General features: G+C 40.2%; 1 protein-coding gene across 13 annotated transcripts in view; it reads right to left on the bottom strand.

Moving 5' to 3' along the window:
* Positions 1-15,150, bottom strand: part of KRCC1 (lysine rich coiled-coil 1) — a 28,459-nt gene extending 13,309 nt beyond the window's left edge. For 10 of the 13 annotated variants that reach the window (XM_078348943.1, XM_035272030.3, XM_035272032.3 and 7 more), the window contains exon 1: positions 15,013-15,150. The gene's annotated coding sequence lies outside the window, so the exon portion shown is untranslated. Of the gene's footprint in view, positions 1-8,549; positions 14,712-15,012 lie in introns of those variants that run through there. The other 3 variants (XM_078348941.1, XM_078348942.1, XM_054244750.2) reach the window with 1 other exon arrangement.
* Between the last annotated feature and the right edge of the window lie 2,754 nt (positions 15,151-17,904).

Raw genomic sequence — 17,904 nt, 5'->3', positions numbered from 1 at the left:
TTCAACTCCTATAACATTATTTAGTTCAAGTTCTCCTTGCTTTTGGACTTTATTAAATTTTATCACTACTTATTGAGTTTGTCTTTGAGGTACTCTGTGGTGAGTACTGCGGGAAAGGATAGGAAAAGAGAGATGCACTTTATCAAATGCCCACTGTACGCCAAACAATACATTATTATTTCAGTTTTTTTACTTCTGCAAGTATTTCTCATAAAGATGAGAATATTGGAATTTAAAGAAATTAAAATATGTTGCCACATGTGCTATTTGGTAAAGCCAGATATTAAACTTTGGTTTATCTCAACCCTTTCCCTTTCATGCACTTAGCTGTCCACACACTGGGAATAAATGAACAAGACAATTGTTAATATTGAGGACTTCACAATTTTGTAAAAAATGAGATGCAAAAAACTATGATGCAAAACAAAAATGTGTAAAGTGCTGTAAGACCTAAGAATATATAATGTGTTCTTGCTGAGGGGTTTGTGGTGAAGAATGGATTTTGAACGGAGCCTTAAAGAGATGGGTAAAATTTAGAGGAAAAAAATGAGTGAAGAAAGGTATTCTGGAGGAGAGGGCATTAGAAAAGGCTTTTCTGCTTTAGATAAAACAAAATATGCATAAAAGTAGTGAAAGACAGTGCTAAAGGTGCTAAATCATAACAGGCTTTATTGGGACATTTGGATTTAATTCTGCAGTCAATAGGGGAAGAAAAAGAGACTCAAAATGGGGATATTGTTAGGAAGCTGTTACAGGCAAGAGATTATTGGGCTGCACCAAAAGAGTGGCAGAGCTAACAAAAAGAAAGGGAAAAATATGAGATATTCTAAAGGTGGAGTCAAATTTGTGATAGCTGGGAAAAGAGCAGATAGAAGAAAGAGTGGGGGCACAGACAATTCTAAGGCTTTGATCCTGGGTAAAGTTATCTTTAACCGAGAGATTAAGGAAGAGGACGAAGAGTTATTGCTATCGTTATCCCCCAGAGGGAGGGAAGTAGGGAGTGGAATGAATAAGCATTAAGCATTCAAAAAGACAAACGAATTTGATTTTGGAACAAATCTGGATTCTATCAAATTTATAGTTTCACATCTCTCCTTTCCTGTTCCATTCTTCTATGTGTTTAATTCCTCTATGTGAAGCTGGGTTTAAAGAACTTGTAGATGTTTCATGTACCTTGAAATTCCTCACAAATTAAAACCATTGGGCCCCTGAACTAATTGAGCATGTATCAAACTTCAATACACATGATGGGTAACAGGAACTACTAGATGAAAGAAAGCTTGGTAGTGAACTCTGGGCGTCTGTAGAAATCTTTCCTCAGAAAATTTTGATCTCACCTCTCTTTTACTTGCAGTGATTACTATGTATTCACGAATACAAAGGTTGCAGCATTATACATTTTGAAGAACATAGACTGTGACTGTTGTGGAGTACAGTGAAATTCTCTCTTCCTCTGACCTGGGCATTATTTTCATCCTTACCATTTTATTTTAGCATTAGTTATTTTTTAAATAGTCATAATATTACTGGTTTCTAATGACCTTTGCAATTGTTAAAATCCTGGATCATCTCTCCCCCCATATTGGTTATCTTCTCTCATGGGACATGGATGTTTACTGACTTGTTACAGGTTTAGGCTACTATTCCTAAATGAAGTTTCTTTCTTTCTCTCCCCATCCCTGTTCCACCTCTCTTTCTTTAAGGAGACACAGTCCCCCGAGGCTGGAGTATGGAGGTGTGATCATAGCTCACTCAGGCCTTGAACTCCCGGGCTCAAGTGATCCTCTCACCTCAGCCACTAAAATAGCTAGGACTACAGGCATGTGCTAGCACACCCAGCTAATTTTAAGTAATATTTTGTAGAATCGGGATTCTCGTTATATTGCCCAGGCTGGTCTTGATCTCCTGGCCTCAAGTAATCCTCCTCCCTTGGTCTCCCAAAGTGCTAAGATTACAGTTGTGAGCCACCTCACCCACCTGAGAATTTTTAAAAAATTCAAATGATCTTTATCTTGGTATTTGCTATAGCTCCCACACATACTTTTTTATATGCATTCAGTCTATGTCTTCATTTACATTACTGGTGAAAACTTAAGGACAAGGGCCAGATAATACCTATGGCATGCTACAAAGAATCTTCTCTCTTCTTGCATCTAGGATTGATCTATTTATTATGGGTTTAAGTAGAAAGAAACTAAGAATTTGATAGTATCTGAGTTTATGTCAAAATCAAATTCAGCATCTTTTTGAACACTATGCCTCTCCACTCTGCTCCCTACTACTCTCCTTCTTATGGGTCTGATCTATTTGTATCACACTGAAGTCTTATTTTTCTATTTTGCTGATATTTGAAAGATACAGGAAATACCCTTTTAAAATTGTAACCATCTTTTCTACAGCAATCGTTCTCAATCTCAATCATTTTGACCAAAGCAATCTACAGGCAGACAGGAATAAACTCTTACAGTCAGCTGGTGTAGGGGTTACAGCCTAAAGAGACCAATCACACACAGCAGTATTTCAAGTTTCATAGTTTAACAACTCATGAACTTCTTAACTCTTGTCTTAAATTCTTGCAGTCTTAAACTTGCATTTGATATAAAAAGTCATTATATAATCTCTGAATAAAATGTGCCAATTAAACTTCAGGTATCTTCTTGGCACAATCTTGAATATCTTAGAAACCTCAAGGAATCTGATTATGCTCACTAAAGAAATATGGTCAGGCAATATTCTTTTGACTTATCAGTAATCTTTCATAAAAGAAACTAGGCATGGCATGATTCGTGTTTTCAATAAATCTATATTGCCTTTTAATGTTCATTTCAAAACATCACATTCACAAGCCACCTATTAATAATGTGTTCTGTAACACTATTGCAGCATTGCCCTTACAATGTATCAGGTACTGTTTTAAGCACTTATACGCAATAACTAATTTTATCCTCTTAAGAATTCTATGGGCTGAATACAATTACTTTCTATATTTTATAGAAGAGGAAACGGAGGCACAGAAAGGTTAAGGAACATGTCAATGGTTGCAGTTAGTAAATGACAATGCAGTCTGGTTTCATAATCTGCTACTGACTGTTGTGGCATACAGCCTTTCTAATCGATGCAAAACTTCTCAGTCTACATTCTGGAATCTATTTCTCCTCCTTAAAAAGCTGAAACATTTTCTGATCACCAGGCTTTACATATCTCTCTATCAAGAAAATGAAAACTGACTGGGCACAGTGGCTCATGCCTGTAGTCCCAGCACTTTAGGAGGCAAATGCAGAGGGGACCACTGGAGTCTGGGAGTTCGAGACCAGCCTGGGCAACATACCAAGTCTCTACCAAATAAAAAAGAAAAGAAAAGAAAATCAAACCACGGAGTATAGGATAAATATTCACAACTCACTTATCAGACAAGGGACTGACATCTAGAAGATATAAAGACCTTTTATGACTCAATTATAAGACAAACTTAATTTAAAAAGGGCAAAAGATCTGAACAGATATTTCAGAAAAGAATATATACTAATGACTAAGTAAATATGAATTAAACTACAATGAGGGGTCGACTTTTAACTTGGACTAATGTAACTCCTTCATGCAATAAACTGTGAAGAGTCATGCTGTCTAGTTAAAAAAAAATGAGATACCACTACATTCTCACTAAAATTAAAGGACCAAGAATACCAAGTGTTGGTAAAGATGTTACATAACTGGAACTGCCATACATTGCTTGTTAGAATGTAAAATGGTACAATAATTTTACAAAGGAGTTTGATAATTTTTTTTCTTTTTTGGAGATGGAGTAGCACTCTGCTGCTCATGCTAGAGGGCAGTGGCATGATCATAGCTTACTGCAGCCTTGACCTCTTGGGCTCAAGTGATCCTTCCATCTCAGCCTTCTGAGTAGCTGGGACTACCGGTTCATGCCATCATGCCTGGCTAATTTTTTGTAGAGACGAGGTTTTGCCATGTTGCCCAGGCTAGTCTCGAACTCCTGGGCTCAAGCCGTCTGCCCATCTCAGCCTCCCAAAGTACTGGGTTTACAGGTGTGGGTCACTGTGCTCGGCTGATAATTTTTTTAAAAGTTAAATACATAGCTACCATATGACCTAGCCATTCTACTCCTATGTATTTAATATGAAAACATATCCATGGAGATTTGTATATGAATGTTCATTGCAGCTTTATTTCTAACAGTCAAAACCTGAAACAACTCTAATGTCCATCCACAGCTGAACAGATAAGCAAAATGTGATGTATATCCATACCACAGAATTATTCGGACACAAAAAGGAATAAAACAGCAACACATACCACACGGATGAATCTCAAAACCATCATGCTGAGTGAAAGACAGGCATGAAAGAGTACCTACTGTATGATTCTATTAATAAAAAGTTCTAGAAATGCAAACTAATCTCTAGCAATAGCAGCAGATCAATGGTTGCCCAGGGACAGAGGCAGAGGGAGGAATGGATTGAAAGGGGCATAAGTACTTTGGGGTTGATGGAAATGTTTGCCATTTTGCTTATGATGGTGCTTTCATGGGAGTATACGCTTGTCACAAATTCGTTGAATTGTATATATATATATTTTTGAAACAGTCTTACTCTGTTGCCCAGGCTGGAACGCAGTGGCGCAATCTTGGCTCACTGCAACCTCCACCTCCTGGGTTCAAGCAATTTTTGTGCCTCAGACTCCTGAGTAGCTGGTATTACAGGCATGAGCCACCATGGCTGGCTAATTTTTGTATTTTAAGTAGAGACAGGGTCTCACCATGTTGGCCAGGCTGGTCTCAAACTCCTGACTTCAGTGACCCCCCAACCTTAGCCTCCCAAAGTGCTGGGACTGCAGACGTGAGCCCGTGCCCAGCCTGAATTGTACACTTCATATATGTGGATTTATTATGTTAAATATACCTCAATAAAGTAATTAGAGGAGTTTAAAGACCTATGATGAACTTTTTTGGAAGAAGAGATAATTCTGCCTTAAACTGACTTTGAAATGTTGGCTTTGTTTTCAGAGAGATCATCCACCTGACAAAGACTAAGTCATCTCAGGCACTACTAAGAACTAGTGCCTGTCATATTATGTTACTTAGCTCCTTGCTCCTTTGAGTCAAACAGATATAGGAATGCTGGAGTCAGTTCTGCCACTTATTAAGTTATGTAGCCCTGGTCAAGCTTCTCAACCTCTCTGCCTCAGGTTCCTCACCTCTAAGATAGGGATATAACTTGTACCTCAAAAAGTTGTTGTGGTCCTTATGGAAATTAATGCATGCCAAGCACTGAGAAGAGTGCATGGAACAAGCTAAGTGCTGTATGGATGAACTATTTGTATTGTTGTTCAGGATTTTGTCTATTTAACTGACATAGTGAGATGTTCTCCCAATCAATTACTCTAGTAACTACAGAAAGACAAATAAGGTTACCTATAAAAAGGACAGAAGTATCTGAAATGAGAACCTAATTATTCGTATTTCAAGCTAACTGATGTTTTAGAGGGACTGTCTTTATAGAAGTTGAAAGATGGACCTGATCCTTATTCTCTTTTCTAATTGCTCTGATTTTGAACCAACTTTTTTTTTTTGAGACATGGTCTCCTTTTGTCACCCAGGTTGGAGTACAGTGGTGCAATCTTGACTCATAGCAGCCTCAACCTCCCAGGCTCAACTGATCCTCCTGCCTCAGCTTCCCCAGTAGCTGGTACTATAAACATGAACCACCATGCCCAACTTTTTTTCTGTATTTTTTTTGCAGACATAAGGTCTTGCTTTGTTGCCCAGGTTGGTCTCCAACTTCTGGGCTGAAGGAATCCATCTGCCTCAGGTTCCCAAAGCAGTGGGACTTCAGGCATGAGCCACCATGCCCGGCCAAGTCTTTTTTATTTCAGTAAAAATATGGAAAACCGTTGTGAAAGTTAAAGTAACAAAAACTGCACATCAACTACTGTTTAAATATGAAACCCGAGTTACTCACACTTCAAAACGTTCTAAAAAGAGCTTCATATCTTAAATACTAGGAATCGTTCTACTTTTCTTAATTCTAGATTTACCAATCTGTTAAGTTCCACCCCTTTTAGAAACAGCAAAACCCGAATTCAACTTTTTAAACACCTTCATTTTCTCACAAAATGCAACTTGATGCTAATTTTTTTTTTTAAAAAAAGACAGGGTCTTGCTGTTTTGCCTAGGCTGATCTCAAACTCTTGGGCTCAAGCAATACTCCCACCTTGGCCTCCCAAGTGCTGGGATTACAGGCATGAGCCACCATGCCTCGCCTAACTATTGCACTGTATGAAATGTTTTTCAGATATCTTATGTTTGATGAATAAATCAACTGAATCTGAATGAAAAATTTAATAAAAATTTTCATGCCTCACATGACCTGTTGTGATACAGTATTTAATAATATGGAGTAAGTTTTTTTTTCTTTTTTTGGAGATAGGGTCTCACTGTCTCCCAGGCTAGAATGCAGTGGCGTGATCTCGGCTCACTGCAGCCTCTGCTTCCCAGGCTAAAGCAATCCTCCCACCTCAGCCTCCCAAGTAGCTGGGACTACAGGCACACACCACCATGCCCAGCTAATTGTTTGTATTTTTAGTAGAGATGGGGTTTCGCTGTGTTGCCCAAGCTTGTATCAAACTCCTGAGCTCAAAGAATCTGCTACCTTAGCCTCCCAAAGTGCTGGGATTACAGGCATGAGCCACCATGTCTGGGCATGATAGGTTTTTACATATTTATTAAATATCTATAATCTTTGGGGAAAAAGTTTTATAAGCAAAATTGGGATGTTAATTTGGTTATATTTTAGGTGTCAGTAGCTTATTTCTTCTTCCCCTCTAATAAATACACCAAATTAATAACATGGTTCTATACTTTTCAATCTAACTCACTAAGATACATTGAAACATTTGATATCTCTCCATTATTTGCACCTTGTTTCTCTCAGCAATGTTATTTCATTTTCAGCGTATTTTATTATTATTTTTTTTTGAGATGGAGTTTTGCTCTTTTTGCTCAGGCTGGGGTGCAGTGGCGTGATCTCGGCTCACTGTAACCTCCACCTCCTGGATTCAAGCGATTCTCCTGCTACAGCCTCCCGAGTAGCTGGGATTACAGGCATGTGCTACCTTGCCTGGCTAATTTTGTATTTTTAGTAGAGACGGGTTTCACCATGTTGGTCATGCCGGTCTTGAACTCCTATCTCAAGGGAACTACCTGCCTCGGCCTTCCTAGGTAGTGACACCATCCCAGCCTCCTGAGTACTTGGGATTACAGGCACTCACCATCATGCCTAGCTAATTTTTGTATTTTAGTAGAGACGGGGTTTCACCATGTTGGCCAGGGTGGTCTTGAACTCCTGACCTCAGGTGAACTGAGGTGCCTGCCTTGGCCTCCCAAAGTGCTAGGATTACAAGTGTGAGCCACCATGCCCAGCCATTTTTTTTAAATCTCAATTTCTAATAGCTTTTTGTTAGCATTTAGAAATACTATTGATTTTATACACGGAACTTGTATTTTACTCCCCTGCTTAATTCACTTAACTACTCTAGTTGCCTTTTCCTTGATTCTGGAGGGCTTTCTACATAGATGATCATATAATCTGTGGATAAAGACAGTATTATTCCTTTCCAATCTGTAAACCTTTCTTCTTGCCTGAATGTACTGGCTAGACGCTCTTGTACAATACTGAATAGAAGTGATGAGAATGGGTATCCTTGTTTTATTCCTGCTCTTAAGGAGTTCTGTAACCTAATACTATTCTAATCTTAGGAAAGACAAGGCAGAGCACAACACTAAGTTTTGGGAGACTAGGCAACTGATTCTGTTATCTTTGCCAAAACGTGCCATTCGATTCCTTTTTTCTCCAGAGGTCAAATCCTATTTAAAGTGTTTTCAGAGAATTTAATTGGGGTAATAAATGCAGCCTAATACCAGTCAACATCATGAATATTCTTTGCTATAATATAATGCTAGTTGTTAACCTTGCTTTTCCAGGAAATGAGATTAGTATCTGACCTACAGTTTGCCATGTTCTAGCTACTTCACATTAATACAACAATTACAAAAATAACTAAGGGTTTATTATGGCATATTCTCAATGATAAAATACAAATGAAGTAACAAAATCATTAATTGGGAGTATGTTTAGTATCAAATTCATATTTTTATTTAAAGTAAGTATTTGAATGACAATAATCATAAGTACTCTATGGCTAGCTAGCTCAGGAATCATGCTTGTGAAGTTAGTTTTACTTGGATCCAAAGCAGACAGCCTACATCAAAGGCCTTCAAGTATGCACCATTCCTTCTAATGGGTTAGGTAATGTGAATGGGTTTGTAAGAAGGGGGAAGTGTAAAAATGCTCATGTCCTTGGGAAGCTGAAGTAGGTGGACTGTTTGAGTTCAGAGTTCCAGACCAGCATAGGGAACACGGTGAAACACCATCTCTACTAAAAATACAGAACAAACAAACAAACAAACTAGCTGGGCATGGTGGCATGCGCCATAGTCCCACCTACTTGGGAGACTGAGATGGGAGAATCACCTGAATCTGGGGAAGTCAAGGCTGCAGTGAGCTAAAATTGTGGCTCTGTATTCCAGCCTGGGCTATCAGAGTGAGAACCTGTCTCAAAGAAAAAACAGAAACAAACAAAAAATGAGATCAATGCTTATGTGCTCACATATATGTAGAGAATATAGTAGGAACAATTCTTGGTCATTTTTACATGCTTAGTCAATATTTTCACTTATTGACACCTAATAAAGGCAACAAATCTGAAACTAACAAATAATCATTAATGTTTCTCCAGACATACTCCTCGCTAATCATTCTTCACAGCTGCCAACATCAGATTTATAGTAACATAATGTGCTCTGGTGTGCTTGTAGCAAACATGTCATGTACAGAGCACATATTTATGCAAAACAATGAACTACTCCTGATATCTTAGGAGTCTAATCCATAATTAAAACTGCATTTTCTCCAGTTACTCTTTTTCTCCCTAACTTCTCCCTAATAACTACTACTACTGACCCCTTTATTTATTATTATTTTTTTTTGAGACAGAGTTTCACTCTTGTTGCCAGGCTGGAGTGCAATGGTGAGATCTCAGCTCACTGCATCCTCTGCCTCCCAGGTTCAACCACTTCTCCTGCCCAGCCTTCCAAGTACCTGGGATTACAGGCCCGTGCCACCAGACCCAGCTAATTTTTTTTTTGTATTTTTAGTAAAGATGGGGTTTCACCATGTTGGCCAGACTGGTCTTGACCTCAAGAGATCCGCCCACCTCGCCTCCCAAAGTGCTGGTATTATAGGCGTGAGCCGCTGTGCCCAACCACGACTGAGCCCTTTAAAAGGGCTGGCCTAATTCATCTGTATACCCTTGGTACCAAGTATAGTATCTGGCACATAACAGGAGCTCAAAAATGTTTTCTGAATAAACTTAAATTATTTAGCTAGATTTTCTTACGTTGTTTGACTTGAGTCTCTGCTTAATATCATGGAAACAAAGGAAAATATTTTTAGGCAATTGCTGTGTAAATGAGTTAATTACTCAATAAGTAGCCAGAAATGTCCTTCACTCCAAAACTGAGTCAATTTTTTTTTTTCTTAAAAGCAGGTAGATTAATTGTTATATTCTCTGGAGTTTTTGTAAAAAAAAAAAAAAGAAAAAAGAAAAGCAGGTAGATCTGGGCACGATGGCTCAAGTCTGTAATCCCAGCACTTTGAGAGGCTGAGGTGGGTGGATCATTTGAGGTCAGGAGTCCAAGACCAGAACGGCCGACATGGTGAAACCCCGTCTCTACTAAAAACACAAAAATCAGCTGGGCCTGGTGGTAAATGCCTGTAATCCAGCTACCTGGAAGGCTGAGGTAAGAGAATCACTTGAACCAGAGAGGCAGAGGTTGCAGTGAGCTGAGATTGTACCACTGCACTCTAGCCTGAACAAAAGAGACTCCGTCTCAAAAAATAAATTTAAAAAACCAAGCAGATAACCAATAATTTTTGTTTTTTGCAGTTTTGTTTTTACTATGATTACTCAGGAATATCATTATTTAGTGAAACTTGTTTTAACTGTCAAAAATATTTGAGAAACTTCACTGAATAAATTACAAAGTGTCCTGGAAAATCTTGACACCACAATTATAAATTCTAGGTATGTATATTTCTTTTCATTTAACTATGGAAACATGGTGCTTCTTTGGGTTTTTGTGATTAATTTCTCCATTTCCTATTTGTAACCTTATATCTCCTATATCTTCTTTACCTGCCAACTTATTTTTGAGACAGGGTCTTGCTCTGTTGCCTGGTTTAAAGCATAATGGTGTGATCACAACTCACTGTAACCTTGACCTCCTGGGCTCAAGCAGTCCTCCTACCACAGGCTCCCAAGTAGCTGGGACTACAAGCATACGCTGCTATGCCTGGCTAATTAAAACAATTTTTTCTTGTAAACAGGGCCTATTTTGCCCAAACTGGTTTCAAACTCCTGGGTTCAAGCAATCCTCTGGCCTTGACCTCTCAAAGTGATAGGATGACTGGCAAGAACCACCATGCCCAACCTTTGCCAATTTTTAATCTTTACTGACATTTGCTCATTATCAAGATCAATATAATGATCTTGGAGTTCCTCAGAAGGGTGCTATAGGTATAGGTGAAAATGGATTAGCAGATGCTCTTGAAATCAGTTTTAATGGTCCTATCAGAATTTTGAAAGTGAGGGTAGAATTTTAACAACTGGAAACATGATAATTCTTTGATACCTTTGGAGGAATCTGCTAACAAAGTCTTAAAAAAAATTCTAGCTAAGTGCCAAGCACACTTTTTTCCATTTTGGCAATTATTTAAAACTTTTATAAATACCTAAAACAAAAATATACTGAGTTCTAGTAGTGTTTTAGATAGTGTGACATATTGAGTATTTGCCAATTGTAAAGTGGCAGTAATTGAAACTTTAATGAAGGCTATTTACCAGAAGTGACAATAGGTAGTTTTTAAGGTAACAATTATATTGTTTTTCAAATTCTAGTGAATAGTCTGAACCTTAACTCAACAGAGATTACTCTGAATGTTGCCTGAGATTACTCTTTGAATGTCAGCCATTATGGGGCAAAGTTTCATATGCTTTATGAATTACTATTTTAGTACCCAGCCATGTCAAACCATGGAAAGAATATCAATACAGATGTGTTAAATCAGTTCATAATTTTAAAGCTGTAAAAGACCCAAGTTTGTTTAGTGCAGGGTTCTTCAAACATGACATTACTGACATTGAGTAGGATAATCCATTGTTGTGTAAGTATGGGAATTGTCTTGTGCATTTTAGGATGTTTGTGGCCTACACCAAGTTGACGCTGGTAGTACCTGCACTTGCTCACCATGTTCCTTGTGGGTTTAGATGATAATCCCAAATATTGAAATCCCAAAAGACTAAAATCCCAATTGCAGGATAGTTGCATCATGTTAGGCCAGCTTTCACGGACTATCTCTGTGCAACTGCCCATAATCTACTCCTGTAATATATTTGCTCATTTGCCAATTTTTTTTCACTATTTTAAATTGTCAGATTAAAAAAATAATAATTCACCATGCTATGTATTTCCCCTTTGCATCATTTCCAACATCGGAAGTGTAAACTGCAGACCTTTAGCATTCTAATTTGTCTTATCCATTTTTTGTAAATTTGACTTCATGAAAGTACATTATCAGAACACTGACTTTGTAAGCACTGTCCATGTACCTAAAAACGTTGACTTCCTCAATAAATGAAGAGATTAGAGACGTCTTTTGCCTATCTGCATTTTTGAAAGTAAAAATTTCTTGAGGTTTCACCTCTTTGGGCAACTGTGTAAGTGAATAGTGACCCTTTGTAGTTTTTGATCTATCTCATCAAAAGACTTAGGTTGTCTCAGTATTTCAGATGGCCAGTTATAAAGCTGGGGGCACACAACTACCAACCATAGTGATATGCTTTTATACATTTCCATTTTTGACCTACTTCTTTATAAACACAGCTCATCTGCTCATAAATGTTATATGCATGTGACTGTCAGTATACTTGAATGTTTATTTGCAAAAACGTTACTATTGCCTTTTATTCTGTAAAATGACCTATGAAGTGCTGTCATGTTTTTGTTTCTTAAATTCCCCTTTAAAAATGTAAATAAACACATTTTAAATTAAAAAAAAAAAAACAACTTTTCCCAGATCTATTATTTCTAAGATTTTGGGGATTTTAGACTTTAGGAATTTCAACAAATAATTTGGGATTGTGTCTTCTGGAATTATGATTGGCTCTTGTCCCTCTCTGCTCAGTGATGACAACCTAAAATATCTCCACATTGTCAGAGGTCTTCTGGGGGGTACAATCATTCCTACTTGAGAGTCACTGGGCTGGTCCAATTCTTCCACCCACAGATGACAAAACTCAAATCCAGGAAGTCTGAGACTCAGGGTCATTTAGCTATAGCAGAAACTAACACTAGAACCTATAACTAGTCAGACTCCTATTCCAATATTCACGTTTTAGAAAGGTTACTGCTAGTATTGTGTGAACTGACATCTTTTAAAGTCTTCTGCCCACATTTGAAGTCACTGCAAAATCAAAAACAAAAACAAATGCCGAATCTGGCAAAAAAGCTTTTTCCATGAGAAGCTGTTTCCAAATCTTACTGTGGTCTGGTCATGGGAGCCAAACTGAATTGTAGTCCTTAAACTGCGCAGGCTTATTTATCAGTGAAAGGCAGGAAACTTGTTGTAAAAGCAATATATAATCCAGGAGATTTTATCTTTTAAAATCTCAAAAAAAATGATACTACATCCAGACTGACTGAAGACACTAAATCTAGTCTTCCAAAATTGCCTTCATAAGAGAACTTAATAGAACATCATTTGGTTGCAATGACTAATTCCCATTGTTAGCGAATAGCAAAAGTGCTTACGAAAATGTTTTAAAGAAATTTGCAGTGTTTTACTCCTCTGCCAGTTCTCCAAAGTCAATTGACACAAAGCCAACTGTGTAAAATATTATGGGATAACATACAAAATACAACATCATGAAAAAGGATAAAGAAGAAATTAATATTTTTATGGGGTTATTACAGTGATGGGTGTCTCTTCTGGGAAAAGGAATCTAAATTATTCTACAATATTCTGGCCCCCATCATCTTTCACTCTGAAGACAAAAAGCAACATAAGGCACAGCAAATACTAAGAATTTTGATGCTGAACATGGCTGAATGTTTTACTTAGGTCTTCTGCAGTGGGATCAAACACTATCAACTAAAATCATTCCCCAAACTGCTTTAAGCCTTATCTCATAGTTTGCAACCAGCAGGCTCTTTGTAGACATATGGAACTATTACAGCAAGAACTCAGCCATCTTAGATTAAGATGATTAACAGCCTTTTCTGTTAGGGAAAATGTGCTGGAGAACTACAAAACTCTCCACACCCCTGGAGAAATGACTAAAATTTAACATGGCTTCTAGAAGCCTAAGGCCACATCCAGCCCTCTTTTGAGTTCCTGTTGGAAAAGCCAGGCTGTCAAAAAAATTTTACTGTTTGTTCTAGCCAACACCTAGTAACAGCTCCCTGACTTCCCTTTTAAAAAGCATTTACTAAAAAGGGCTCACAACCACGAATCTTCCTCTGTTCCTTTGAGATGTTTGTACCTCTTATAACTCAAGAGTGTCCCCAAGGACCTGGAAGCCATTGCTCTGAAATGTAACCAGGAAGGATGGGGCCTGACTCCCAGTCTCTGCGGGAGGACAGTATCTTAGATAATTTCCAGATAGGAGACACAGCTGGCCTACTTGCATTTATACACTGACCAGCCCTTTGTAATTTTTCACCTCCCTGACTCTACTTGAGCCCTGTCTTCCCCCTCCCTACTCTCTCCTTCTCCTTTTAAAATTCGCAGTTACCTCTGTGAAAATCGGAATGGACCTCAGTCTTTCCCCGACACTGTCAGTAGTTTGGGAATAAAATCTTTTTTCAACGGTTTAATGTCCAGCTTTGTATATCTCTAACATTGGTAGGTACATATTAAAACACAGCTGGGCGCGGTGGCTCTTGCCTGTAGTCCCAGCTACTCCGGAGGCTGAGGCAGAAGGATCGCTTGATCCCAGGAGTTGGAGGCTGCAGTGAACTATGACCGCGCCACTGCACTTCGGCCTGCGCACAGCGAGATCCCCGTCTCTAAATTAGAGGATTACACACACACATATACACACACACACACACACACACACACACAGCGAGATCCCTGTTTCTAAATTAGAAACACACACACACATCCCGTCTCTAAATTAGAGGAACACAAAGATCCTCGTCTCTAAATTAGAGGAAAACACACACACACACACATCCCCGTCTCTAAATTAAAGGAACACACACACACACACCCTGACCACTATCAAGATAGGCCTCTAACTCTTAGAAGCTTGTCTTACAGGGTCATATCCTCAAAAGCCTAGGAAACTATCCAAAGTGATCCCCCCAAACCTCATGCCCTCTTCTCTTCCCCCAAGGGCCCCGCAACTTCCTGCTCTCCCAGGGGCCTAAATCCACCTCTAACTAAGTGTTCTACGTCGAAGTCTCTACTTTCCAGGATGTTGAACTTCAACAAACGGAGGCTTACTCTGTTCCACGTCTTGGGCTTTTTTCTCCTTATCCCCCCTCAATTTTCGAGTTTCCTCATCAACCCCCCTTTCCTTTCCCTGACGCTCCAGGTCTAGATTTCAGCCTAATCGCGCCTAGTTTCCCACTCCAATCTCGGCTTCCTCCGCAAGCCGAGCGCCCCTTCCCTCCGCACTCCACTCGGAAGCCCTGGCGCCCCTTTCCGGGTGCGGCGGCCGGTGAGGGGTGCGCGGGACCGGCCACGCCCTGGTCGGCCATTTCGCACACCCGGGGCGCACCCGGCGGGCTGGGCGCGTGGGCCTGTCCTGTAGTGCAAAAGTTGAAGGGCTGAAGACCGGGCCGCCCCCGCCGCCGGGGCGGGAACTCACCTTCTCTGAGGCAGGGGCGGGCGTCTACAATTACTGTCCCCCGCCCCGCCAACGCCGCCGGCCAGGGGATAAGCCGCGGTGGAGGTGGCGGAGAGGCAGAAACAACCGCTGCCGCCGCCGCCGCCTCCGCCGCAGAGCAAGCCGGATGGGAGGAGGAGGCGGAGACCCGGCTTCCTGAGGGGAAGTCGCGGCCACTACCGGCGGATGACTGGACAGCTCATTCGCCATGGCGGCGAGGCGCGGTACTGCGCTTGCGCGGCCAGCTCAGCGCCCAGGAAGCCCCTTGAGCACCGCCTGGCTACTTGCTCCGCCCATTTGCCTGGCAGTTCCTGGCACGGCACTATCGTCTCGCTGGCGCGACTGTTTTTGGTCCTATCACTCTGCCCTCCTTTTGAGGGGAAGGAAAAGTTCGTAGGGCCGCTCACCTTGGGAGAATGAGTAAAAAGCCAACTGATTAAAAAAAAAAAAAAAAAAGTCTGGAAATTTACGTTCCATCCCCAAAGTATCTCAAAAATACATGATGTTGCCTTATCAACGCCCAAATATAGGTTCGTATACCGAAAGCGCAGTAAGTCAAACACCGACACATTCAGTGCTTAGGAGCGGGGGAAGGTTTATTCCATTTGGCCAAAGCGAGAGGGTGAGAGAGGCAGTCTTCAAATACCGACATTGCCTTTGAACGGAACTTTGGGGCTTTTATGAGTAAGGTAAGAATACAGGGGGTGGGATCCCCCATGATCAAGGCTGTTTCCTCCCTGGGACTCTAGGTCTCATTTGACCCAGTCAGACTTCTGGACCATCAAGGAGGTCTGCGTGACCTAAGGGTCATTGTTGTTTTGTTTTGTTTGTGGTAGGGTCTCGCACTGTCGCTCAGGCTGGAGTGCAGTGGCGCGATCACCGCTTACTGCAGCCTCTACTTCCCGGGCTCAAGCGATCCTCCCACCTCAGCCTGCCAAGTAGCTGGGACCACTGGCACGCACACACTACCGCCCGGCTGACTTTTGCTTCTTTTTTATAGAGATTCGGCAGGGGGTGGGGGTGTCTCGCTATGTTGCCCAGGCTTGTCTTGAACTTGTGGGCTCAAGTGATCCACTAGCCTCGGCCTCCCAAAGTACTGGGATTACAGGCATGAGCCACCGCGCCCGGTTCATTGTTCTTTAAGATAAAAACAAGTTCATCAATCTTGCCTGCAGTTCCGGGGTTAGGATATGAAGTTAATCAATTGCTAGTGACTACCCTCTTCTGAAATGACTACGTGCAAGCAAGCATGCATGGAGGAAGAAAAGGACAAAGAAAAGGAAAATAACTAAAACAAAACATCTTATGATGTTTACAATAAAGCCTCGGTTATAATCTTTCTTTCCTTTGTTATGCTCTAAATACACAGATTAAGCACAATCCTTGGTCATGATACATTGTCATCATTGGTCCATAAATGACCTTTTTCTCTCTCCATCTTGCTCTTTCAGTATGTACATCTATAATATACATTATACACACAAATATGTATGTATGTATGTATGTATGTGTGTATGTATCTCATCATCTCATCCCGTTTCCCAGAGAAATCACTACCGTGGTTTGTATTGGTCATTTCCTTTCTCTATGTATTATCACACACAGGCATGGCTAAAACACATTTAGATTGTTTTTAAACTTTCTAAGATTTACACCTTTATGCAGTATGCTGGGACTTGTTTCACTTAATATTTTGAATATCTTCTAAGCTGTGGAAGACAGCTTTGTAATTTGTTCATTTCATACTGCTAAACATGACTACTGATTTTCCTGTTGATGAACATGTCTCCTGGTATACTGAGCAAGAGTTTCTTTTGGGTAGTCTCTACTTTTCTGTCACATTGCTGTTGCCTTATTTCAGAGTCTCATCATCTCTTGCTAGAAACATGCTAAGATCTCCCTCTGACTTCAAATGCTCCAGTCTACTCTCCATATTGCTGCCAAAGGGTTTAGTTCTATCTAAAAGTCATTACTGGTTCCACAGTGTCTGTTGGAAAAGGTCAAACTGAGTACTATGAGGTTTCTGTGCACCTCCCTAATTTCATGATCTTTCCACTGCCCTAGTTTTACTTTATGATTCAACATTAAACCTATAGTGAGTCCCATAAATACCGCACTATTGCAAAACTCAACTCACAGTACTGTATACGCTTCTCCCTCTTCCTGGAATGCCCTCTTCTGTACTTCCTCATGAATTCCTCTTTCCCTCAGAAATAAATACTATTCTAAATTCAGCATTTTTAATTTCCATGTATTTCTTCATAATTTTACTACATAGGTATATATCCCTAAGTAACATGAAATATTGCATTGCGTGGTTTAAGACTTTGCATAAGTGCTATTATACATACTGCTTATTCATCTGCAATTTTTTTTTTTTTTTTGAGATGGAGTTTCGCTATTGTTACCCAGACTGGAGTGCAATGGCACGATCTCGGCTCACCACAACCTCTGCCTCCTGGGTTCAAGCAATTCTCCTGCCTCAGCCTCCTGAGTAGCTGGGACTACAGGCGCACACCGCCATACCCAGCTAATTTTTGTATTTTTAGTAGAGACGGGGTTTCACCTTGTTGACCAGGATGGTCTCGATCTCTTGACCTCATGATCCACCCGCCTCCGCCTTCCAAAATGCTGGGATGATAGGTGTGAACCACCGCACCTGGCCCATCTGCAATGTTTATTACATGCCCTATTTAATATTAACTCTTGCTGATATGTGAGGTTCTCTTTCACTTTCACAGTTCAATAATCCATTATGTGAATGCAACACTACTATCCTTTCTCCTAGACGTTTTTGGTAGACACTGAATTTGTTTGCTATTTTTGCTCTTACAGTCGGTGCTGCTTTAACATTCTTGTGCAGTCTCCTTGTGC

Source organism: Callithrix jacchus, chromosome 14 (genome assembly GCF_049354715.1).
Source record: "Callithrix jacchus isolate 240 chromosome 14, calJac240_pri, whole genome shotgun sequence".
Classification (NCBI taxonomy): domain Eukaryota; kingdom Metazoa; phylum Chordata; class Mammalia; order Primates; family Cebidae; genus Callithrix; species Callithrix jacchus.
Note: the sequence above shows the minus strand (reverse complement) of the source record. Positions and strands in the feature narration are given on the sequence as shown.